Genomic DNA, 19,555 nt, shown 5'->3' on the forward strand with positions numbered 1-19,555 from the left:
GTTCAATAATTTCTGAAATTAAGTTTTTCCAAAACAAATATTTATAAAAAAAATTCATTTCGTGAATTTGTTTTGTCAAATATCATGAAAACTATCATTCTATAGAAAATAATCATTATGAACTACTTAGTGGTTATATGTGATGCATATATATATATATATATATATATCGTTATAACGAGCTTTAAGCCCTAATATAGATAATTTTCAATAATTCAATATGTTCAATAATTTCTGAAATTAAGTTTTTCCAAAACTAATATTTTTTCAAGAAAAAACAAACTAGAAATGGCAAACATCGTGGAAACTATAATTCTGGGTAAACTAATCACTATAGCCTATTTCATGGTGTATTAAACGAGCTTCAAATTAGGCCCTGATAGAACTCTCTACGTTCAATATTTTCCTAGATACAGTTTTTCAATTATTTCCAAAAAACGACAAGTTTTATAAAAAAAAATTAAATTACTTCGGTAAATATCGTTCAAACTGCTGCTCTTAGGGAGATGTTAAGATTATCATTTTAAACTATTATTTGCTATGTTTAACCCATAAAAATATAATCTTATAAATTCGACTAATTTACCTAGCTACAAGTAATATTACAGTAGGAGTTATTTACTGAAAAACCTAAATATATAATGATATTATTATTAATTTTTAAAAATTTGCCATTTAGGCCTTCGCTGCCACCAAGGAGTGGTAAGCTTTTTACTTTCGTCTCTTACAAATACTTTTACATTAGAATCCATAAAATGGAATACATTCTAGGTTAAGCTAGAATGTATTCTATCTATTATAAGATAATAGGGTAAGCTGTCACACACACACACTTCATAAAATAAAGAGTTAGATTTTTCACTTCCTCTATCTCAGCAACAAAGGTGTCACGATATTCTTCTCTCAACAACTTTTGATTAACCATTGTATGAGTTCAGTACTTCCTTAAAACCACCTTAGACATAGTCATAAACAACATGTTACATGAACTGTATTATGTAATAAAAACAAAAGAATACTAAAAACTGTCTTTTTTTTTTTTAATTTAAATTTCAAATCTCTAATCTCTCAACTATTGTATTGGAATGTTACCTTTTTATTTTCTTGAAAACTGGAATTCAAAGTTTTTTTGGAATCCTGAAAACAAATATCTTCTTTTTTTACTTAAAATTTTGTTTCATCAACTTTGCCTGAAGTGTTTTTTGTTGTACTTGTTTTTTTGATCGGTATCCTACGCTCATTAAAATAACTCAAGCATATTTTTCCTCTTTCAATGAATGGAAAAAAAAAATCCTATGACTTTTTATATGAAAATTGCATATGATTTCGATTCTTTAATTTTTCAATTTTAAGAAATGTCATTTTCAGTTTCAATACATTTTTTGAGGTTAAAAACTTCCAAAATTTGAATATATTCTATTCTAAATTATTATAATGTTGCACAACGTTTTGGGACTATTGTTCCATATTCATGTACTTTAATAAACCTACAAATGTTAATTCTCTATAACAACAATTCTCATCCATGTGTATTTGTAATTCATATAATTATATTGACCTCATAATTAGTCAAACTCTTAATTTCACAAAGGAAATTATCTCATTATCTACAGTGGCTGAATAAATTGCAATACACTGTTTTAATTCATTATTGGTCCATTCTTCTCTCTCTTTAGCACAAACATTGCAATATATTTTGTATTACCTCTTTGGACTTTATCTCATGTGCTGTCTGGTTACCTCCCTATTTATAGGTCCCACTTGTTTATTGTTTAGTTTATTTTAAACTTTATGATTTTTTATAATTTGACTGTTCTAAACCCAGTTATTTCCTCTGATTTTTATGTTTATATGTTTAGTCTATTTATAATGTCAGCGTAGTGTGCATATAAGTGTTTAGTGTCAGTTTTGTAATTTACTGCCTTTGATGTTTTTGGTTATATGTATAGCTTCCAGAAACCTTCTGCTTTTTTGTGTTTTGTGCTATATCTATTATTTTAGGGTTTTCAAGTTGGATTTGTGGTTTAATTTTACGCTGTGGTAGGCCAGTGACGTGCAATTTATATTTAAACAATTCTACAAATGGTTGCATGTTGCTTGATTTTGGTTTCCAGTTTTTTTTTTTTATGTTTCGCCAATGTATACTCTCTCACAATTTTTACTTGTATTGTATTTTCTTCTCCTAAGGTCCATTGCAACGCCAAAATATGTGTCATTATTTTTTGAAGTAAAACAAATAACTATATTGATGACCCCAATCTTTTTTTTTAATTGCCTTAGTTTTTTTGGGGGGAGAGGGAATTTATTAAAGAAATGAAAGCATTTCATGAAATATAATGGGATTTGAATCTGATCATTTGTTTCCAATAGGCACTTTATTTTATTTTCATGTAACGCATTTCATTTGAAGTCCAGTAAGGAAAAAATGTAGATACATGTTATCATCTCTAAAATAATTAAGAATTAGACAATGAAAATAATTTTTGTCGTAGTTTATAAATGGATTGTATCAACACAAATTAACAATTGACCTTTAAAATTTTTAAATTCAGCTTTGAATCAATCTGGGTATTTCAGGCGGTGTTCTACCAAGCGAAATCATTCGTTTAAGAGGCCAAATAAATTCATTAATTATGTGTTGATTGAAAACAAACAAAGATAACGGATAAGAATTCCTTGATCTCAAAATGAGCGAAATTAGAACCTAAAGCTTTTCTACCTTATCTTATCGCTGGGAGAGATTGATGTTTCGTATCGAGTACGTTTCGCTTTATTTATCACATAACAAAAAAAAATTTCCTCTGTCTGTGAAATTTCAAACACAGCTAGCTTTAAATAAAAAATCGGTTAGGGCCGATTTGAAGTTCAATGTATTACTTGATCATCCCAAAAACTTATAAAATATTTTTTGTACGATACATGTGAGCATAGGAGCAGTAATAAGCTTTATTCGTCACAAAGAAAGTCCCAGAGTGGAAAGGCTTTTATTTCGTGGAGTTCCCCCGTAATAAAACTTTACCTCTCTCCCACCTCTGGTTATAATCGGTTGGTTGCTTGTAGATAACCCCTTTTGTACTTTCAAAGATTTTAGGACGTTAATCAGTACTAATTCAACATAAAATGAAATTCATAATATTATTTCGGGAAAACTATAACAACACAATTACATGAAATCAACAGTGTGGAATGTTTTAAACAAATTACAGATTTCTGTTTTGTTACTTCAAGATTGTTTTGTACAGAAACCTTAACCTCACAATCGAAATCAAACTACTGATCTACAAAGCCATAATGAATTCAGTCTGGACCTTGAACTTTGGGACACAGCTGAATTTTCGAACGATGTAGGAATGTGTCATTTAATTATTTTGAATTTATTTATTTTTAACCTTAAATTAATTTCTTATATTTATTTTTTTCTTCTTTTTAGAATGTATATATTGTATGTCTGAAAACATACAACTCTTATACTTACTGCTCCTGATTTTGGCAGCTTGTATTATTATTAAATAAAATAAAAAATAGTTTGTATGATACATTAGAAAATCTGAAATAAAATTAAAAATTATATTTATATTAGACTTTGTTACTATGATTTTAAAACTGTTGTTTTCCTTTATCTTCGTATCCTTTATCTCTGTCCCAGTTCAGTGTAAAATCTTAAAAAGTGGTTATTTTGAGATTTGCATGTAATCTTAGTTATGAGGGTAAAATCTGTACTGAAAAACACCGATCATCATAGTATCATATCAAATCATAGTAAAACATATCTCATAAAATCTAAGTAATAAACAATTGGAGATATTGCAGTTTCGAACTTTAGAACTGTAATGTTAAGATGTATGTTAACATGTATATCTCAAAATAACCATGTTTTGTGAAGTAACACTGTTGAACTAGGATAGCGATATGGACGTATAAAACCTCTAATCTCCATTTCATATTACAGTTTTGAACTATATAGAACTTAAGGGTAAGTTAAATTGTTAAGATTCCATGCATGGCTCAAAATAACCATTCTTTGATACGTTACACTGTTCAACTGGGAGAGGAGGGCGTATTTGACATCTAATCCCCATTTGAAATAAAATGATAGATGATAGTTTTTTAGCTCTGAAAATAATCCTTGAGTAACTAGTGACTTGGCGTCAAACTAAAAAAAATCGATTCAGTAGTCTTGGAAAAAATTATTGCTGCCAAGGAATTTTTTTTGTTTATTTCGGTCATCGAATTAGACGTAAACGTAGAATATCCAGTTTTGTGGAGTGCTAAGACTTCTTATTTTTAGTCGATATTCTAGGTGCATTATTGATCATCAATAAACACTTCACGTTTTGCTGTTTTTGCTTAGTAAAATAGTCGAATCAATCATCATCGATCAATATTATCTATTAGTGTTGAGGTAGTTGACCGTAGAAATAATACAAGGAAAATATGTTCAAGTGAGAACATAGAGCAAGGTACAGTCAAATTTTATACCACATTTAAAATTCCTGAAAGGGTCAAGCGACAAGATAGGGGTTACAAGATAGGCTATTCAAAACAAAAGGGATGTTTAGCAAATTAAAATTTTACAACCAAAACTTATTCATTTATCTCAAAATTTAAATTTCATCTCGTCAAATATGTTTTACCAATCGACATTTACAAAACAAAATAACCTATCTACATTAGGTTAGCCATAGCCTAACGCTATAGTACAAAAGCCGGGAACAAACAAATGCAGTTATCTCACCCTAATTTTTGATTACTTTAATGAAAACTAGGAATAATTACTAGTCAAAACAGATGAGTTTGCCAAGTATAGGTAGAGGGAATAAAAAATGGCGGCTGTTTTAAAACCTTAAAAAAACATTGATTTTTCATTCGGAGCTCTATTTCTTAAAACTACTAACAACACTAGTAAATCTAAAAGAACATTATTTAAAGAAGAGTAAATTTGCTGAAATATTAGCCCTAATGGAGCTATTTACGTCCAACAGTTCTTGAGATATAGCTTTTTAAAAAGCAACATTTCATAAAAATGTACTGAAATATCTGAAATAGTTAATCTATTTTCAGAAATCTATATCTCGGGAACTACGTGACGTACAGATGTCTATTGGCAATCAAATTAATACTAGCTTAATGTACTATAAAGTAGTTTATGACCTTTACCCTCGTACGTACCTTTTAATATTTGCTAAAATAAATTGATTTATAGTTGTTCGGACAAATTTTCATTTTCCAAATTTATGAGAAGCTAACTATACTTGGCAGACTCATCAATTTTGACTAGTAACTATACATAGTTTTCAATTAAGTAATCAAAAATTGGGGTGAAATAACCTGGCTCTTGTACTACTAGTCTAAGGTTGTATCTTAACTGGACCCTGTATGAACACCCTATAATGCCACAAGGCAATTCAAGTAGTAAGACGCACAAAAGTATACATATTATATTTCTTGGTTTATGTATGTAGTAATAATGATATTATACTTTTATAAAGGGTACGGGGAAAAAAACTATATTAGATGCTCTCACAACAGTTTTATAATAAAATCGGCTAAAAGTTAGATGTAAAACAAATTATTTTATTTCTTAATTTTAAAAAAATCTACTGGATTTGATGGTATAAGAAACCGTGATTTAGTTATTCATTTAAATCTCCCAATTCATTTACTAGCTACTAAATTATAGCACTTGATAAATTCTACAATTAAATCAGGAATATACCCTGGCATACTAGAAAAATAATTATCACACAAAAAAAAAGCAGTAAAGCCATTTAGACAATCACAGACCCATCTCAATCCTATCATGAGTAAATGAAATTATAGAAAAATACATAAACAATCATTCAAATATTTTTCAATGCAAATAATCAGTGGAGATCACTATGGTTACTCTGAATTGACCACATTTGAATGTTATACTGAATATATCAATAAATAAAAATGTATTTAAAAAAGTGGATATAACGATTTCCGATAGAAAATTCTTCGTTTAATCTAGACTTTTGTAATATTCTTATGACTTATATCAATAATTTTATTTAAGGCATGTTTGATAGATTTGTGAGAAATTCGTATCATTAAAAACAAAATTTTTGATAAAAGTGTAAAATGATTTAACTGTCTAATTAAAAATACTCATTAAATTAACTTTTCATCATATTGAAGTTGTTTATACATATATTTTATTTTATTTTTTATTAGTAACTTTTTTCTACTGGTCCTGGTGGTATTTTTTTCGGGCCTAGACATAGAAATAATGGTTCCTTAGCTTCTAAAATTACAAAATCAATGCGCAGATCTTTTAGTAATCCAGAGATGAAACAGTTATCTTTACTGTAGAGATGATAAACGAAAAATTTGTTTTTCGTTAAATATTCTTTCATATAATGTTGTTGTTTATGTAAAAATTCTTATTTTTAAATTCAATTTGTCGAGAGACTGAAATTGAACTTTCTCCACTTTTTCTCATAATTATTAGAAATTCCAGAATAATGGTTGAAATAAGTACGTGCCGAATGGTAAAATGTACTAGTTCCTGCTAAAAGATATTGTACAGTCAAATTCGAACGAGCAAAAGGTCATGTAACTCATTCAATTAAATTTATAGCTTCGAAAAACCTTCGCAACAGGCTTAAAAGCCTTAAACTGCAATTTTTTATTATAACTATGCAATTTCAAGACAATGAATCAGCTCGACTCCTGTATACTGATAAAAAATACATTTTACATTAAATTTAAAGAACGACTGGAAAGAAACTTTCTCCACTTTTTGATATGTATTGTGATGTGTTTATTTCTATTTATATACTTTTTTTATTTATTTTTTTTAATCTTTAACAACATTTATATTAATAAATATTTTATCTTTATTATTTAATGAATGTTATTTGATTCTGGTTTAAGGTTATTTTCGCAAAAAATAATTATTGATGTTCTTTTTTTTTTCTTTAGTATGATTGTTAATGTAAATAGAAGTTGAGAGCTGCAAATTTGCTTTATAATAATTTAATTAGATCCTCATTGCATATGGGATAAGTTGCATGACCTTTTGCTTGTATAATTTTACTAAACAATAACTTAGTAATAATAGCAGAAACTAGATGATTTCATCCTCGGCTGGTACCTATTTGAATAATTGCTGATGAATCTGCAAAAATATTTGGGGCCACAGCACAATTAATATGGAACAAATGGAAAAAAGTCATTTTGAGTCTTTCTACAAATTAAATTTTTAAAATACGTATTTCTATACGGAAAAAATCTTTAACGAAAACAAATCGAAATTATATATTTTTCGAGCTGGTAAAAATATAAAAAAACTTTAAAGAAACAATAATTAACTATTAGCTCGAACCAAATAATTTTAAAAATCATGTCGAATTTCACAAATAATTTGACTGAACAATCACTTATAGCAAAAACTAGTTGATTTTACCCCGCCTGGTACAAACAAAGCACAAAGCATATGAAAAAAATGGAAAAAGGTCATTTTCAGTCTTTCTACAAATTAAATTTTTAAAATACGTATTTCTATAATAAAAAATCTTTAACGAAAACAATTTTTTGAAATTATATATTTTTCAAAATGATCAGAAACATAATAATCCGGATAACATTTATTTTATTTATTTATTTATATTTTCAACTGTACTTACATAAAAATACAACTAGTGAATTTGATGTAAAGTCATAATGGAGATATGCAGACGCTGTTAGCACTCTAATAATATTTCTACATTAGAAGGTCTCGAAGCCATCTTCTTTTCAGGTGCCCCGGAGGATTTTCACGAATAGAAGAGAGAGGATGGTTAAAAACTAGTAGGTTTGGGTGGCTACCGAGTTTTGATTGATATCTGGTTCGGGCTAGATCGGTTACATACAGAACATTAAACTCTTTATGGATGATTTTATTTGTGACAAAGTAAGGATCATTGAGGATTTTGGATAGCTTTAAAAAAAATAACTACCAGCTCGAACCAAATAATGTTACAAATCATTCCGAATTTCACAAAATTTAAAGGTTTTCAATTGAAGTATCGCACGAAAACAGTGAAATAAACGAGGTGTCCGGAAAGCGTGAGTGCTATTTACATGTTAAATAAAGATCTCCAAAGAAAATTATTTATTTATTGACATGATGGAATGAAAGGAATATTATTAAAAATAATATTGTCAAAATGGTGTGTAGTAAAGAGAATTATTTCATCTCCGAATCATCAAAAGATTCACGCACAGGGATAGAAGAACGTTTCCTTCCTCCATATACGATGATGTAACAACATCATCTTCACCACTTCCTAAATAATTTGTCATGTATTATTTTGGTCCCTATATCTTTTAAAAAAATATTTTTATGTAAACGATCCTTGTAATTTAATAATATGTAATCTCGATGATAAATAAATCCGCAAAGCAGATTATAAAAGCTTTAACTGATCATAAATATGTATCTTGTGCAATTGTTATATGTCTTGAATAATAGAGGGCTAAATATCCTGAGAATTTTATGTGATTCGTCCAAGCAACTATGGTAGTTCACATAGCACTATGACAATAACTGAGTAGCTAAAAGGACGGCGCAGAAACCAGAGATGGGCAAAAATTAGCATTTCTACGAGAGTTGGGCAGAAATTAGCTCAATATAGTTAGAGTAAGAAATTAGCTAAATATAGTTGAAACTAATAGCTCAAATTGCCATGGATACGACCCTTATTTATGAATGAATCATTGATAAATAAATATCGCATCCATGGCAATTTTAGCTATTAGTTTCAATTATATTTAGCTAATTTCTTACTCTAACTATATTGAGCTAATTTCTTACTCTAACTATATTGAGCTAATTTCTGCCCAACTCTCGTAGAAATGCACTAATTTTGGTCATATTAATCCTCGTTCATCTTAGAGCATATATTTCTATGCCAGAAATATAAATATAATACAAATAATTAGTTGTACTCGTACAACTAAGTTCCAAAGGGATTATTTGTTAAATCCATTTACACCCTTCATCAATTCTTTATTCTTTTAACATTTGAAAAACGTTTTGGACTCCACTGTGCCCATTATCAAGTTCTACAAATCAAAATATTTCCAATCAACAGTTTTACAATTAATATATATATTCACAATCAACAAAGTTTATATTACAACTTAAAAAAAAAATATTTATTATTAAATAGTGTAAATTATTTACACATGTACGTGAAAAAATTCAATATTTAAAATATATATACATTCGTTTCCCTAATTTATGACAATTTACAGATCTAAAATGTTTCTCGAGTTTTTTTTTTTTTCGGCCAAGACTCCCGGCTGGAGTCCTATAAAATAGGTAGAAAAAGGTTTTTCATTTTGTGGGACCGCCACTCAATGAAAAAAGTCAACACCCCAGGCTGGATTCGAACCGGCACCACCAATAGACATCAAATTGGCAAAAGACTGCGTCTTCACCACTGAGCTACGGGTGGCCCTTCTCGAGTTTGAGCCAAAATTTCATAGTAATTGTTCTTGTTTTTTATCTTACCTTAACTAAAAATGTTAATTGGAAAAATATTTATTTGTTAGTAGGCAGAGGAGCCCAAAACGTTGTTCAGATGTTATAGTTGATAAAGGGTGTAAATGGATTCCTGAAAATAAATATAACAAAGTTTATATAATTTTAAAAACATAATAAGTATAATAACAACTCATTAACATTTACAATCTATTCTTAATCATTTATTCAACATTAATTTTTTTTAGAGTTATAGAATCAATACTGAAAACACTAAAAATTAAAACTATTAACTATTTAATAACTATTGTGAAATTAAAGCATTAATCAGACTGGCTAAACGGAAAAACGCACAGCGCATACACCCACCAGTTTAACGTCCAAACTTATGTTGGAACAGATTTTTTATTTATACGTTTTTGTTATTTTCCATACCGTTCTATGACTTTGTATGTTACTTATTACTTTTTCTAAGATTTTTAAGATCTTACTGTACATAATACGTCTATATTACTACTATTTCCAAAATGGATTTTCAACCTGAAAAAATATAAGCCATTATGAAGAAAAAAAAGAAGCCATTATGACAATTCACCATTAAAGTCCTGGCAAGCTATTTTAATGAGGTTAAAACCTGATATAAAAGACTATTTAATTGCAGAGTGATAAACCGAGTTTAATCAAAATCGTCTTACCTGTTTTTAAGAAAATAAAAAAAAAAAAAAGTAATACTTTCTAGTTTTTAACGAAACATTTTCTGTAGCATCCAAGTCATCTCATGCTCAAAATATGTGATTTAAGTTCCGTACGACACTTTCTTTTTGAGCTAGATTATTCACATACTCATTGACCATTTTGCGAGACGAATTATTTGAGTTAAGGGACTTAAAAAAGAATTTTTCCACTGAAAACTCGAATTCAAAATCTTTTACGATTATAATATTACTTCTTAGTATATATTCTATAAATAGCTAAGTAAAAGTAAAAATGAAAAGATAACCAAGGATGACAAAAAGCAATGAATGAAGCCGTAAGGGTTTAAAGCACTTACATGAAGTAGATCGTTTACTTATTCTTTTATAACTGCCTACGATCGACTCTGGCTTCGAGAGATCTTTCTGGGGCACAGCTAGCCTCTATAAACTGAGTAAATATAGTGGGGATAATTGAACTTGAATGCTGACCACTTCACATCCTTGCATGACTACAAGCTCCAAATTCAAGTACAGAATTATTTACCTAATTTTCCAATTAATATACAAAGCCACAGATAATAACTCTGAAAAACATAAATCATAATTTATACTAAAGTTTTTAGCTATGGAGACTCATAACGCTATGTAGAAATAAATTATCAACTAAAACTGCAAGAAATTTGCAATCATAACTGTCGTCACTGAATAAGCTCTCGCTTTCAAAAAGTATCAAATCTATCACTTATAGAGGAAATGATATCTTGCAAGATGACATAGAAGGATGTTGATATCTCGTACTAAAAAGTGATAAAATACGACTGTAGGATCGGAAAACAACATTTCAATGAAAAGGTGGAGAAAAACAATTAATTTATGATTGTCTTTAAGTTTTAAACTGAATCATCAATCAATCGTTCAAGTTTTTAAATATAATTAACAATTATCCACTTTACGATATACAGTTATTTGAAAAAATTGAAAAAAAAATAAAATAAAAAAATAAGTACTCATATCTTAATAAGCATTAATTTTAATCTTCGACTATTGCAATTGGACACTTTTGATGAGTTCCACTTCAAAATTTCCCCAGAAATCTTCAGTTACCACTCGAGGCTATTTATGATCTACCTATCCATAAATTTTTTTTTTTTTTTTTTTTTTTTTTTTTTTTTTATCTTTTGACATAGATTAGTTTAAAAAAAAATTCGATCTTTCGAAGCTGTAAATAGTACCCTCAATAAACTCTTTGTGATCTTTGCATTTAAAACATTGCGGGTCTAGGATTAACACGAGTTATTTTAATATATGGCCTGGTTATTCCTTTATGGCTGAACCATTTATTAATTCCAATATAAAATGTTTCCCAGGATTTTATCAGTTCTGTAATCTATGTCGAAATTGCCGTGAAAAAAAAAAAGCAATTTTTACGTTCGAGGATCAAAACAGCGGAAACAAAAATAAACAAGAAATAATCAGATGTATCTCACGTGATGACTTTTCAAGATAATTCATACTTAATTCAAGTTCCTTCATTTCATTAGGTTTTCAACGGTTTACCGAAATAGTTTAATTTGGAAGAAATGTTGAGCTTGGAAGGTCAAAAATGCTAGATAACTACAGCATTTTTTTTCCATCATCGTTTTGCTATATCGTGCCTTGTATTTTTTTTTTTTTCAGCAAACATATTTTCTTAAGTGAGGTATACTGCAATCACAGTGTTATACATAAAAAGAATCGGAAGTGAATCAATGTAAAAAATAAAATATGTTTACATTCGACTGCCAACTATTTTGAACACTAACACTCTATCTAATACATACCCTAGCCAATTCAATATTTCACTTAAACTTCCAATCAAAGGAACTTACTAAATAAATGAGCAGTTATAATAGTATTATATTTTACAATATTTTATAACTGCTGCATTTTTATAGAGACCCCTATATCTTAAAAAAAGAAATTAATAAATAAAATAGTTGGTTAGGCGATGAAATCATTATAAACGAATAAGTCCATGTTTGTATCAGTAACCAACTATAGAAACATTTTTTGATGGAAAAAAAAAAACAGGTACAAAGAAACAAAAACGGGACAAAAATTCTAGATACGCTTATTGTTGAAGGTGTCTAATGTTTTTTGGCCTCCTAACCCCATCATCTCTTCGAACGAACACTGGCTTCGAAAATTTGGTCATATCGTTGGAAAATTGATGAAACTAAACCAAAAGTCGTACCTAAGAAATTGCGTGAAGTGAACATTATTCAGTTTACTCGTTTACCTTTGATTTTATAACTGTCTATGCAATATGTTTCAAAATAATTGCTTACTAACTTATAGAAAATTCATTTTAGATGGAATTGTATCAATATCACCAAACATGGTGATATTATTTCAAATATCCAGTTAGAATTTAAGAACTTATGGGTTAGTACACTTATGGAGATATTTATGGAATCATTTAAAATCTAATTCCCTATGGATTGAGGTAGGGAGGTAAGATTGGTGGCACATAACAACGTTATTGTTAAACTAGCTCTCCATAAATAACTAATATTTCATCTTAGATCACCTAATATAGTAAGAAGTAGCCTGATTATGCCATAGTGTAATATTCATAAGGGTTGTTCTAACACGAGTATTGATTATGTATGATCGAATTGGCAAGTGCATTCTCGATACAGGTTATAGAATGGAAAAACCGTACTACGCATGCGGCCACGAGTCAAAACTGGTGATAAAACAAACCGTTAAATACACTCCGTATTATCGAAAAGGATTCTTTTATATCGTTAAACTGTTGATTAATTCGTTAATTTAAGCATCACAGATGTGAAATTAATTATAAAAAGCTATTTAACAGATCGGGTTTCAAGAAGCTGAGAAAAGAATCAATAAATGTTAAACATTTAAATTGAAAAAAAAAATTGTTCACCTTGAGACTACTCGGAAAAAATCTCTAACTCATGCTTACTTAAAGCCTGTTAACATAAGATGCAGTTTACTTATTAAAATCCCACTCTCAATGAAATTTAAATTTTTATTGATAAGCCATTATTTGAGCCTTAGGAAAAAAGAAATTCCTCCAACCTTTATAATGGAGAGTTAGCAACTACCATGTTTTTTTTATGTCCCTAATAAATTTTATCAATGATTGATTGCAAGAACTATAACTATAGATCGGATTTTTATGCAGTAAAAACCCAAAATGCACTAAATCGTGCATTAAAAAATTCAAAACGTGTATTAAACACCCAAATACTGCAATAATTAACTTTATTGTTGAATTTCTAAAAATAATACATGAAATGCTTACCTAACCTTGTTTGAAACTCGCTAAATATTCTCTACATTTATGAAAACGTACATAAAAAACTAATATTTTGTCCATAATTGAAGAGCTATGAGGAAACTAATTGTATTCAATTAATTTATGTACGTATTATAAAGTAAGGAATTAAAATTTCAACTTCTTAAAACTACCTCATTGTACGTTTTTAAAAAAATGCTATAAAACATTCATATGGAAGAATGAAGGATTAAAAACGGAAAGGACATCCAAGTTAAAACAATAACAAGCTTATTCTTGAGAGACATTTTCACAGTTTCCTGAAACCTCTGGTTAATATTACAAGAATTTTCATCACTTGTGTTTATTTATCCTTTTTTTGTTAGATTGAATTCGACTCGAATCCATATGTTAATCAATGCATTCCCATCCCTCAATTTTAGCTAATTCTAAACAATAAGGTAAAAAATAATAAAATGAAATAAAAATAAATAAATTATTGCATATATAATATGAAAAATTTAGTACAAGTATTAAATGAAATTTAGAACTGTGTGTAAAGCATTAAGCAAAAATGAAAATCGTGTAATTTTGCCCAAAATGAGTAAAACATGATTTTGTGTGAATAAAACTAGACTGCAAAATCGTGTGTAGTTGATATAATGAAGATAATCTCCCTTATATAAAACTAATTCGTGCTCTTCGAGTCATACATCAAGTTGTAAGTTGCACAAGGCACTGCATATTACTGTCTTATAAAGAGCCCCTTGAGTTTTTGTTACGACATAAAAAAATTGTTGATGTAGATCATAAAACATAATTTCACTAATCGTTTTGTTCCTTATTCTATACCTTGGTTGAATAATCGGAAAAAATATATTATTTCCATAGAGACGTCGCAAACAGCTTTCAAAGAGTCGACTAAGACCAACAATATTTACACAGGCAACTGATAACTACTGACTGATTGTCAATACAAGTTACAAAGGCAGCTGATAACTACTGACTGATTGTCAATACAAGTTACAAGCAGTTCTTAAACGCTAAATAAATAAATAGAAATCTCAACAGGTTTATTAAATCAATGGAAGTGTGCGTGAGGTTTCTTCCAGAATGGAATTTCCGTCCGACCCCATGCACAGTCCGCGTGTTGCGTAACCACTACCTCTGCACACAAAGAGCTTCACTGATATTAAAATGTCATCGTTAGTCAAATTGTCCCGCATCCAATTTTATCCTATAGTTATTTTCCTCATTAAAAAAATGTCAAATGAACTATTAATATTATTTTTAAAAAACATCGACAAATGGGAGGAAACCCATCGTTTTCTCAATAAAATGCTTTAAACGAAGCCTTTTTTAACCAATTTGCTACACTATATTTTATTCTTGCGTATAGTCCAATTTCTGACAATTAAAACTTGTACCTATAAACAAATGAAAGGTCTTGCGTTCAGTAAGCTAGGAACGTAAGGAAGTACTTTTTTTAATCGTGATAGGAGATGATTTGGTTAGGTATTTGGTTAGTGATTTGGTTGGTCACTCTTAGCCTTTCGGGTTTTCCTCAATTAGGTATACTCATTTAATAGAGGCTAGGTGTACCCTAGGAGAATTTTCCAATTTAGGTACGATCCACAGCTGATACAAGACAATAAATAATTATTTACAAAGGCTGGACTTGAACCCAAGCCTGGAAGATAACAGTTTACTGTTTCAATTTATGCACACCTTACTCAATGACCAACCCTATTAGGACTTCCTTGCTTGGTAGAGCATATGTTTACTAATTTATTTATTTTGAATTAAAAATCAGTTCTTTTAATATTTTCTTGAATTTTCGAGCTTTTCAATGAATTTGTTCTCTTTTCACTTAATCTTATTGAGTATATTTAATATTTAGAATTATTATAGATTGTTTTAACTGTTTTGTCTAAATATTGGGATCGCAATTTAAAACCCATTGCAAAACTCGCTATACAAACATTTTTCTTGTATCCTACATGAAAAACCCTAGACTAGACTATGGAGCTCTAAACTGCACTTAGATTGGTTTGCTTTATCGCTCTGGTACTTCAGAAATTGATCCCTGCTCAAGGACGTGCAAATAGGACACCATCGCATTTAGATTAAATCCACGACAAACTCAGAGGACAAAACATACTCTCAGTTTATGTGTAAGTAAATATTTCAAGCAAGACAGAAATAAGCTGAGAGACCTCAGGAACACATATTTCGATCTATAAAAAATACGAATCTAAAATGTGAAAATTGGTAAATATGTTTGGAAACTATCTATACTTCCTGTTTAACTATTTTTGTTAAGTTCCATATCTTATAGAACACTTATGTACTTAGTTACAAAACAATAAGTAAACAAATTTATAAATTAGAAAAATTATACATTTTTTTCATTGCATTTAAACATATTGCTCTATTTTTTTTAAAAATGACGATTGTTCTTTCTACATATATTTTTACTACCTTTAAAAATACATATAGAAAAAAACTAGATTCCGAAAAATTTAATTATTCAGTAATGAATGATTATGCGCAAATATTTGTTCGTAAAATAAACATTTTTAAAACAAATATTTGAACATTAAATCGTGCTTTAACTATTTACATCAAGTGTTCTATAAGGTATGGAGATTGTCAAACACAGGTCAGAGGAATTGATGGATTTTAAATTGTGACCTCAGTATTTGGATGAAACGTTTAAAATAAGCTCAAATCGTTTGAAATTTTGAATATATTAAGCATAGTCAATATTTTAATTAAGAATTGAACAAATTTATTAAAAAACCCAAAAATTTTCAAGCTAAAGATCAAAAGAACTGATTTTGATATGTTCAACAAATCAACGAAGTGGGTATACAAAACGTCAAAGTCATTTACTATTTATTTAAGTATTAAACATAGACTGGGGTTGGTCGTTGAGCAAGGCACTGTGCTTTATCTTGAGGCTTGGGTTCGAGTCCAGCCATTGCAGATTATTATTTATTATATTGTATCAGTCGTTCATCGACTCTGAATCGGAAGATCCTGCTTGGGTACACTTAAACTCTTTAAAGTGAGTATTCTTATTTATTTTATTTTAAGTGTTTCGAACACTATGGTCATTTACACTGGAATTTCAAAGTTACTAGATTACAATTGACAAATTCACAAAGTAACAATTACAGAGTGACAAAGTTGCAATTACATTTTATAAAGTTGTAACTACAAACTTACAATTACAATGATTATTCTCAAATGAAGAAAAACAAGAAAGCTGAGAGTGATCCTATCCATATCCAAATCCAAACCTTGTACACCTAGAAACAGTACTTCCTTACCTTTCCTTTATTTGTTCATAGGTACAGACTTTAAATGTCAGAAAGTGGCCTATAACAATTGTTAATGATGGACATATCATATTATTTGAATTTTCCAGTTTCGAAATTCATCAGAAAATTTTGAAACTTCTGAGTACAGAATTTTTTTACAGAGTAGTCAATCATTTGATTGACAAGGATGAATTAAAACTAATAGAAGAAACTAAAAAAAAAAGAAAAAAAAGAAAATCCCTGCTAAGTATACAAGTCGGCAAAGATTCCTCACCAATTACCTATTTTGGAAGTTTGAGAATAAATTTTATTATTCATATGCTTTAATAAACTTGAAAATAAATTCTCAATATAAGAGCTGTATTAAAATATATACCTGTCGAGAAAAATAATTCTGCGCGTACATAAGTGAAAATGGGGAATGGAATTTGATAAAATGGATATGGTATTATCTATGTACCAACATAAACAATCTCAATGAGCAAATTTTTAAAAAATGTCGGATTAACGGTATTTGATGTGGTAATCTCTGTTACATGGATTTGACCACAGATAGGCTGCTTCTGCTGCAGACAGACACAGAACCAAATTTGAACCAAAATTGCAAGTTTTGAAAACTTACAATGCTAGTGGAAATTTCGAATTCTGAAGGCAAATTTTTTTTTTCTTTTCATGCATTAATGCAAATATTGAAGATAGGAAGGATGTAATATATGTAATAATAATAATAAATAAGTCACTAAAAAGTCTAAATTATTTTTTTTATAAAAATCAATTTTTAGTCGCTCTTCACTTCTCTTAATAGGATGTTATTCATATCCCATATTTACTGTATATTTTTTTTAGAGGTAAAATACTTTTTTTCTTTTCCAACTCAGTAAGAAGTTAATTAAACTTAAGTGTTAAGAATATTTCTTTTACTATCTAAACTATTTATTTTTTCCATTTTTACCAAACACTGTAGGGACATAGCAATATAAATTATCATACGAATAATTTAATTTTAATCTATATTTATTTAATGAATGAGCCCGAATTATAACAGATAAAACTTGCATTATAAACTCCATTTTCTATTTTATTCATTGTATATGATCTGGTATCGGTGTTATTAAAATTTTCCTTATGAAGTAGAACATACGAATCACATATCTATTTCCCGCATCAAACTAAGTTCCCGCATCTGTTATGTAAGAGCTTGTCCAACCAGAGGAGCCATCTTCCAGTTTCCCAGTGCACGTTCTGTTACTATTTATTGCTATTGTAATAACATGATAAATTAATTTATTTTTTATTTATTTCATCACCACCTAATAGTAGTAATTAAGATTAAATTTAATCAACAAATCCAATAATAAAAATTTGTAAAATAAAATTAAGCATAAGTCCCTTAAATAAGTGAAACTAAAAATAAATCCCTTATTTCCTTTTTTTTTTTCTAATTTTAGAAAAACAAAAAATGTGTATTTTGACCCATAACAACAATATTAGATACTTGAGATTTATTAGTCTGGTTTCAATTTTTTTTTAAATAATAATAAAATCACAACACTGAATGCATAATTAATATACTTTCTTTCTCTTAATAACCGAAAATTGTTGTTAGAAATTGTCTGTATGATTCTTAAATAATTAGTTTTTAATACAAGAATAATGTATATATATAAAATACTAATATGTGGCTAAACAGCAAAAATCAATGTCCATTTTTCAGATGTCTATCAAGCAAAATAATTTACATCCAAATACAAACAAGTTTTTCTTTAATACCCTGTAATTATAGTTTATTTATACCACCACTTCATGCTGGTTTCTGAAATTCTCGAATTTGAGATTTTAAGATTCGTTTTTTTAAATTTGAATTTTAGACATTGTTTTTGTATTATGCCATAGATATAAAATTACTTCTGTTTTTTTTTTAATTAGTGCATTATATGTAGTAATTATAATCAGTAAGCTTGTATTGAGTCTAAAATATAAAACATATTTTTTGAATTCAAATGAGTTCCAGTATGCAATAAATTTTTAAAATGCTTGTTGAACAACTAAGATATTTTTTAAAAATTCGTATTTTTTTTTTGGACAAATAGAGATTTTAAACAATTCAGCACAAGCAAATATAATTTATGGAGCTCGTCTACCTTGTGATTTACTCCTCAGATCTCGTGTTCACACTGCCGACGATCGCAGAACAACACTGACCACGTCCGAGAACGAAGTGTTAACCGATCGCACAAATACTACCACAGGCTTGAGGCCACAGCAACATTCCCCTCCACGCACTTCTGTGGTCAACAGGAGACCGTCTGACGTAGCCCGGTGACTAACGCCAAGCATACTGAAAGGTTAGTGCGGTACCTCTCCCGATGCGGAAAATCCCGAATTCGGATTTAGTTTGGGATTAGCTGTGATAAGATAACATTAAAAATGCACCATAAAAAAAGAAAAGAAATATGTGATAATGGTTTAATATTTTACAACCTTTAGATATATCATACTAGTAAGTAAGATATTATTTTATGTAACATATAATATAATTAATAACTTTTTTTTAATTAATCGATAGAATAATTTAAGAAATAGATAGAAAAGAACAGTTAACCGTTAATAATTTATTTTTAGGTGTCTATCAATCAAAGAAATTTAAATCCAATTACAAACAAGGTTTTCTGAATACCCAGTAATTATAGTTTCTCTATTATATTTTATTTTTGCTCCTTATTACGTCACAAATAAACTCATTCACAAAGACCTT

General features: G+C 28.8%; 1 protein-coding gene across 1 annotated transcript in view; it reads right to left on the reverse strand.

The window, feature by feature from the left end:
• Window positions 1-19,104, reverse strand: part of LOC106682510 (protein Malvolio) — a 113,857-nt gene extending 94,753 nt beyond the window's left edge. The window contains exon 1 of the mRNA XM_024359076.2: window positions 18,942-19,104. The gene's annotated coding sequence lies outside the window, so the exon portion shown is untranslated. The remainder of the gene's footprint in view (window positions 1-18,941) is intronic.
• Window positions 19,105-19,555: the final 451 nt, after the last annotated feature.

This window comes from Halyomorpha halys, unplaced genomic scaffold (assembly GCF_000696795.3).
Source record: "Halyomorpha halys isolate HHAL.00 unplaced genomic scaffold, Hhal_1.1 Scaffold420.1, whole genome shotgun sequence".
Taxonomy (NCBI): domain Eukaryota; kingdom Metazoa; phylum Arthropoda; class Insecta; order Hemiptera; family Pentatomidae; genus Halyomorpha; species Halyomorpha halys.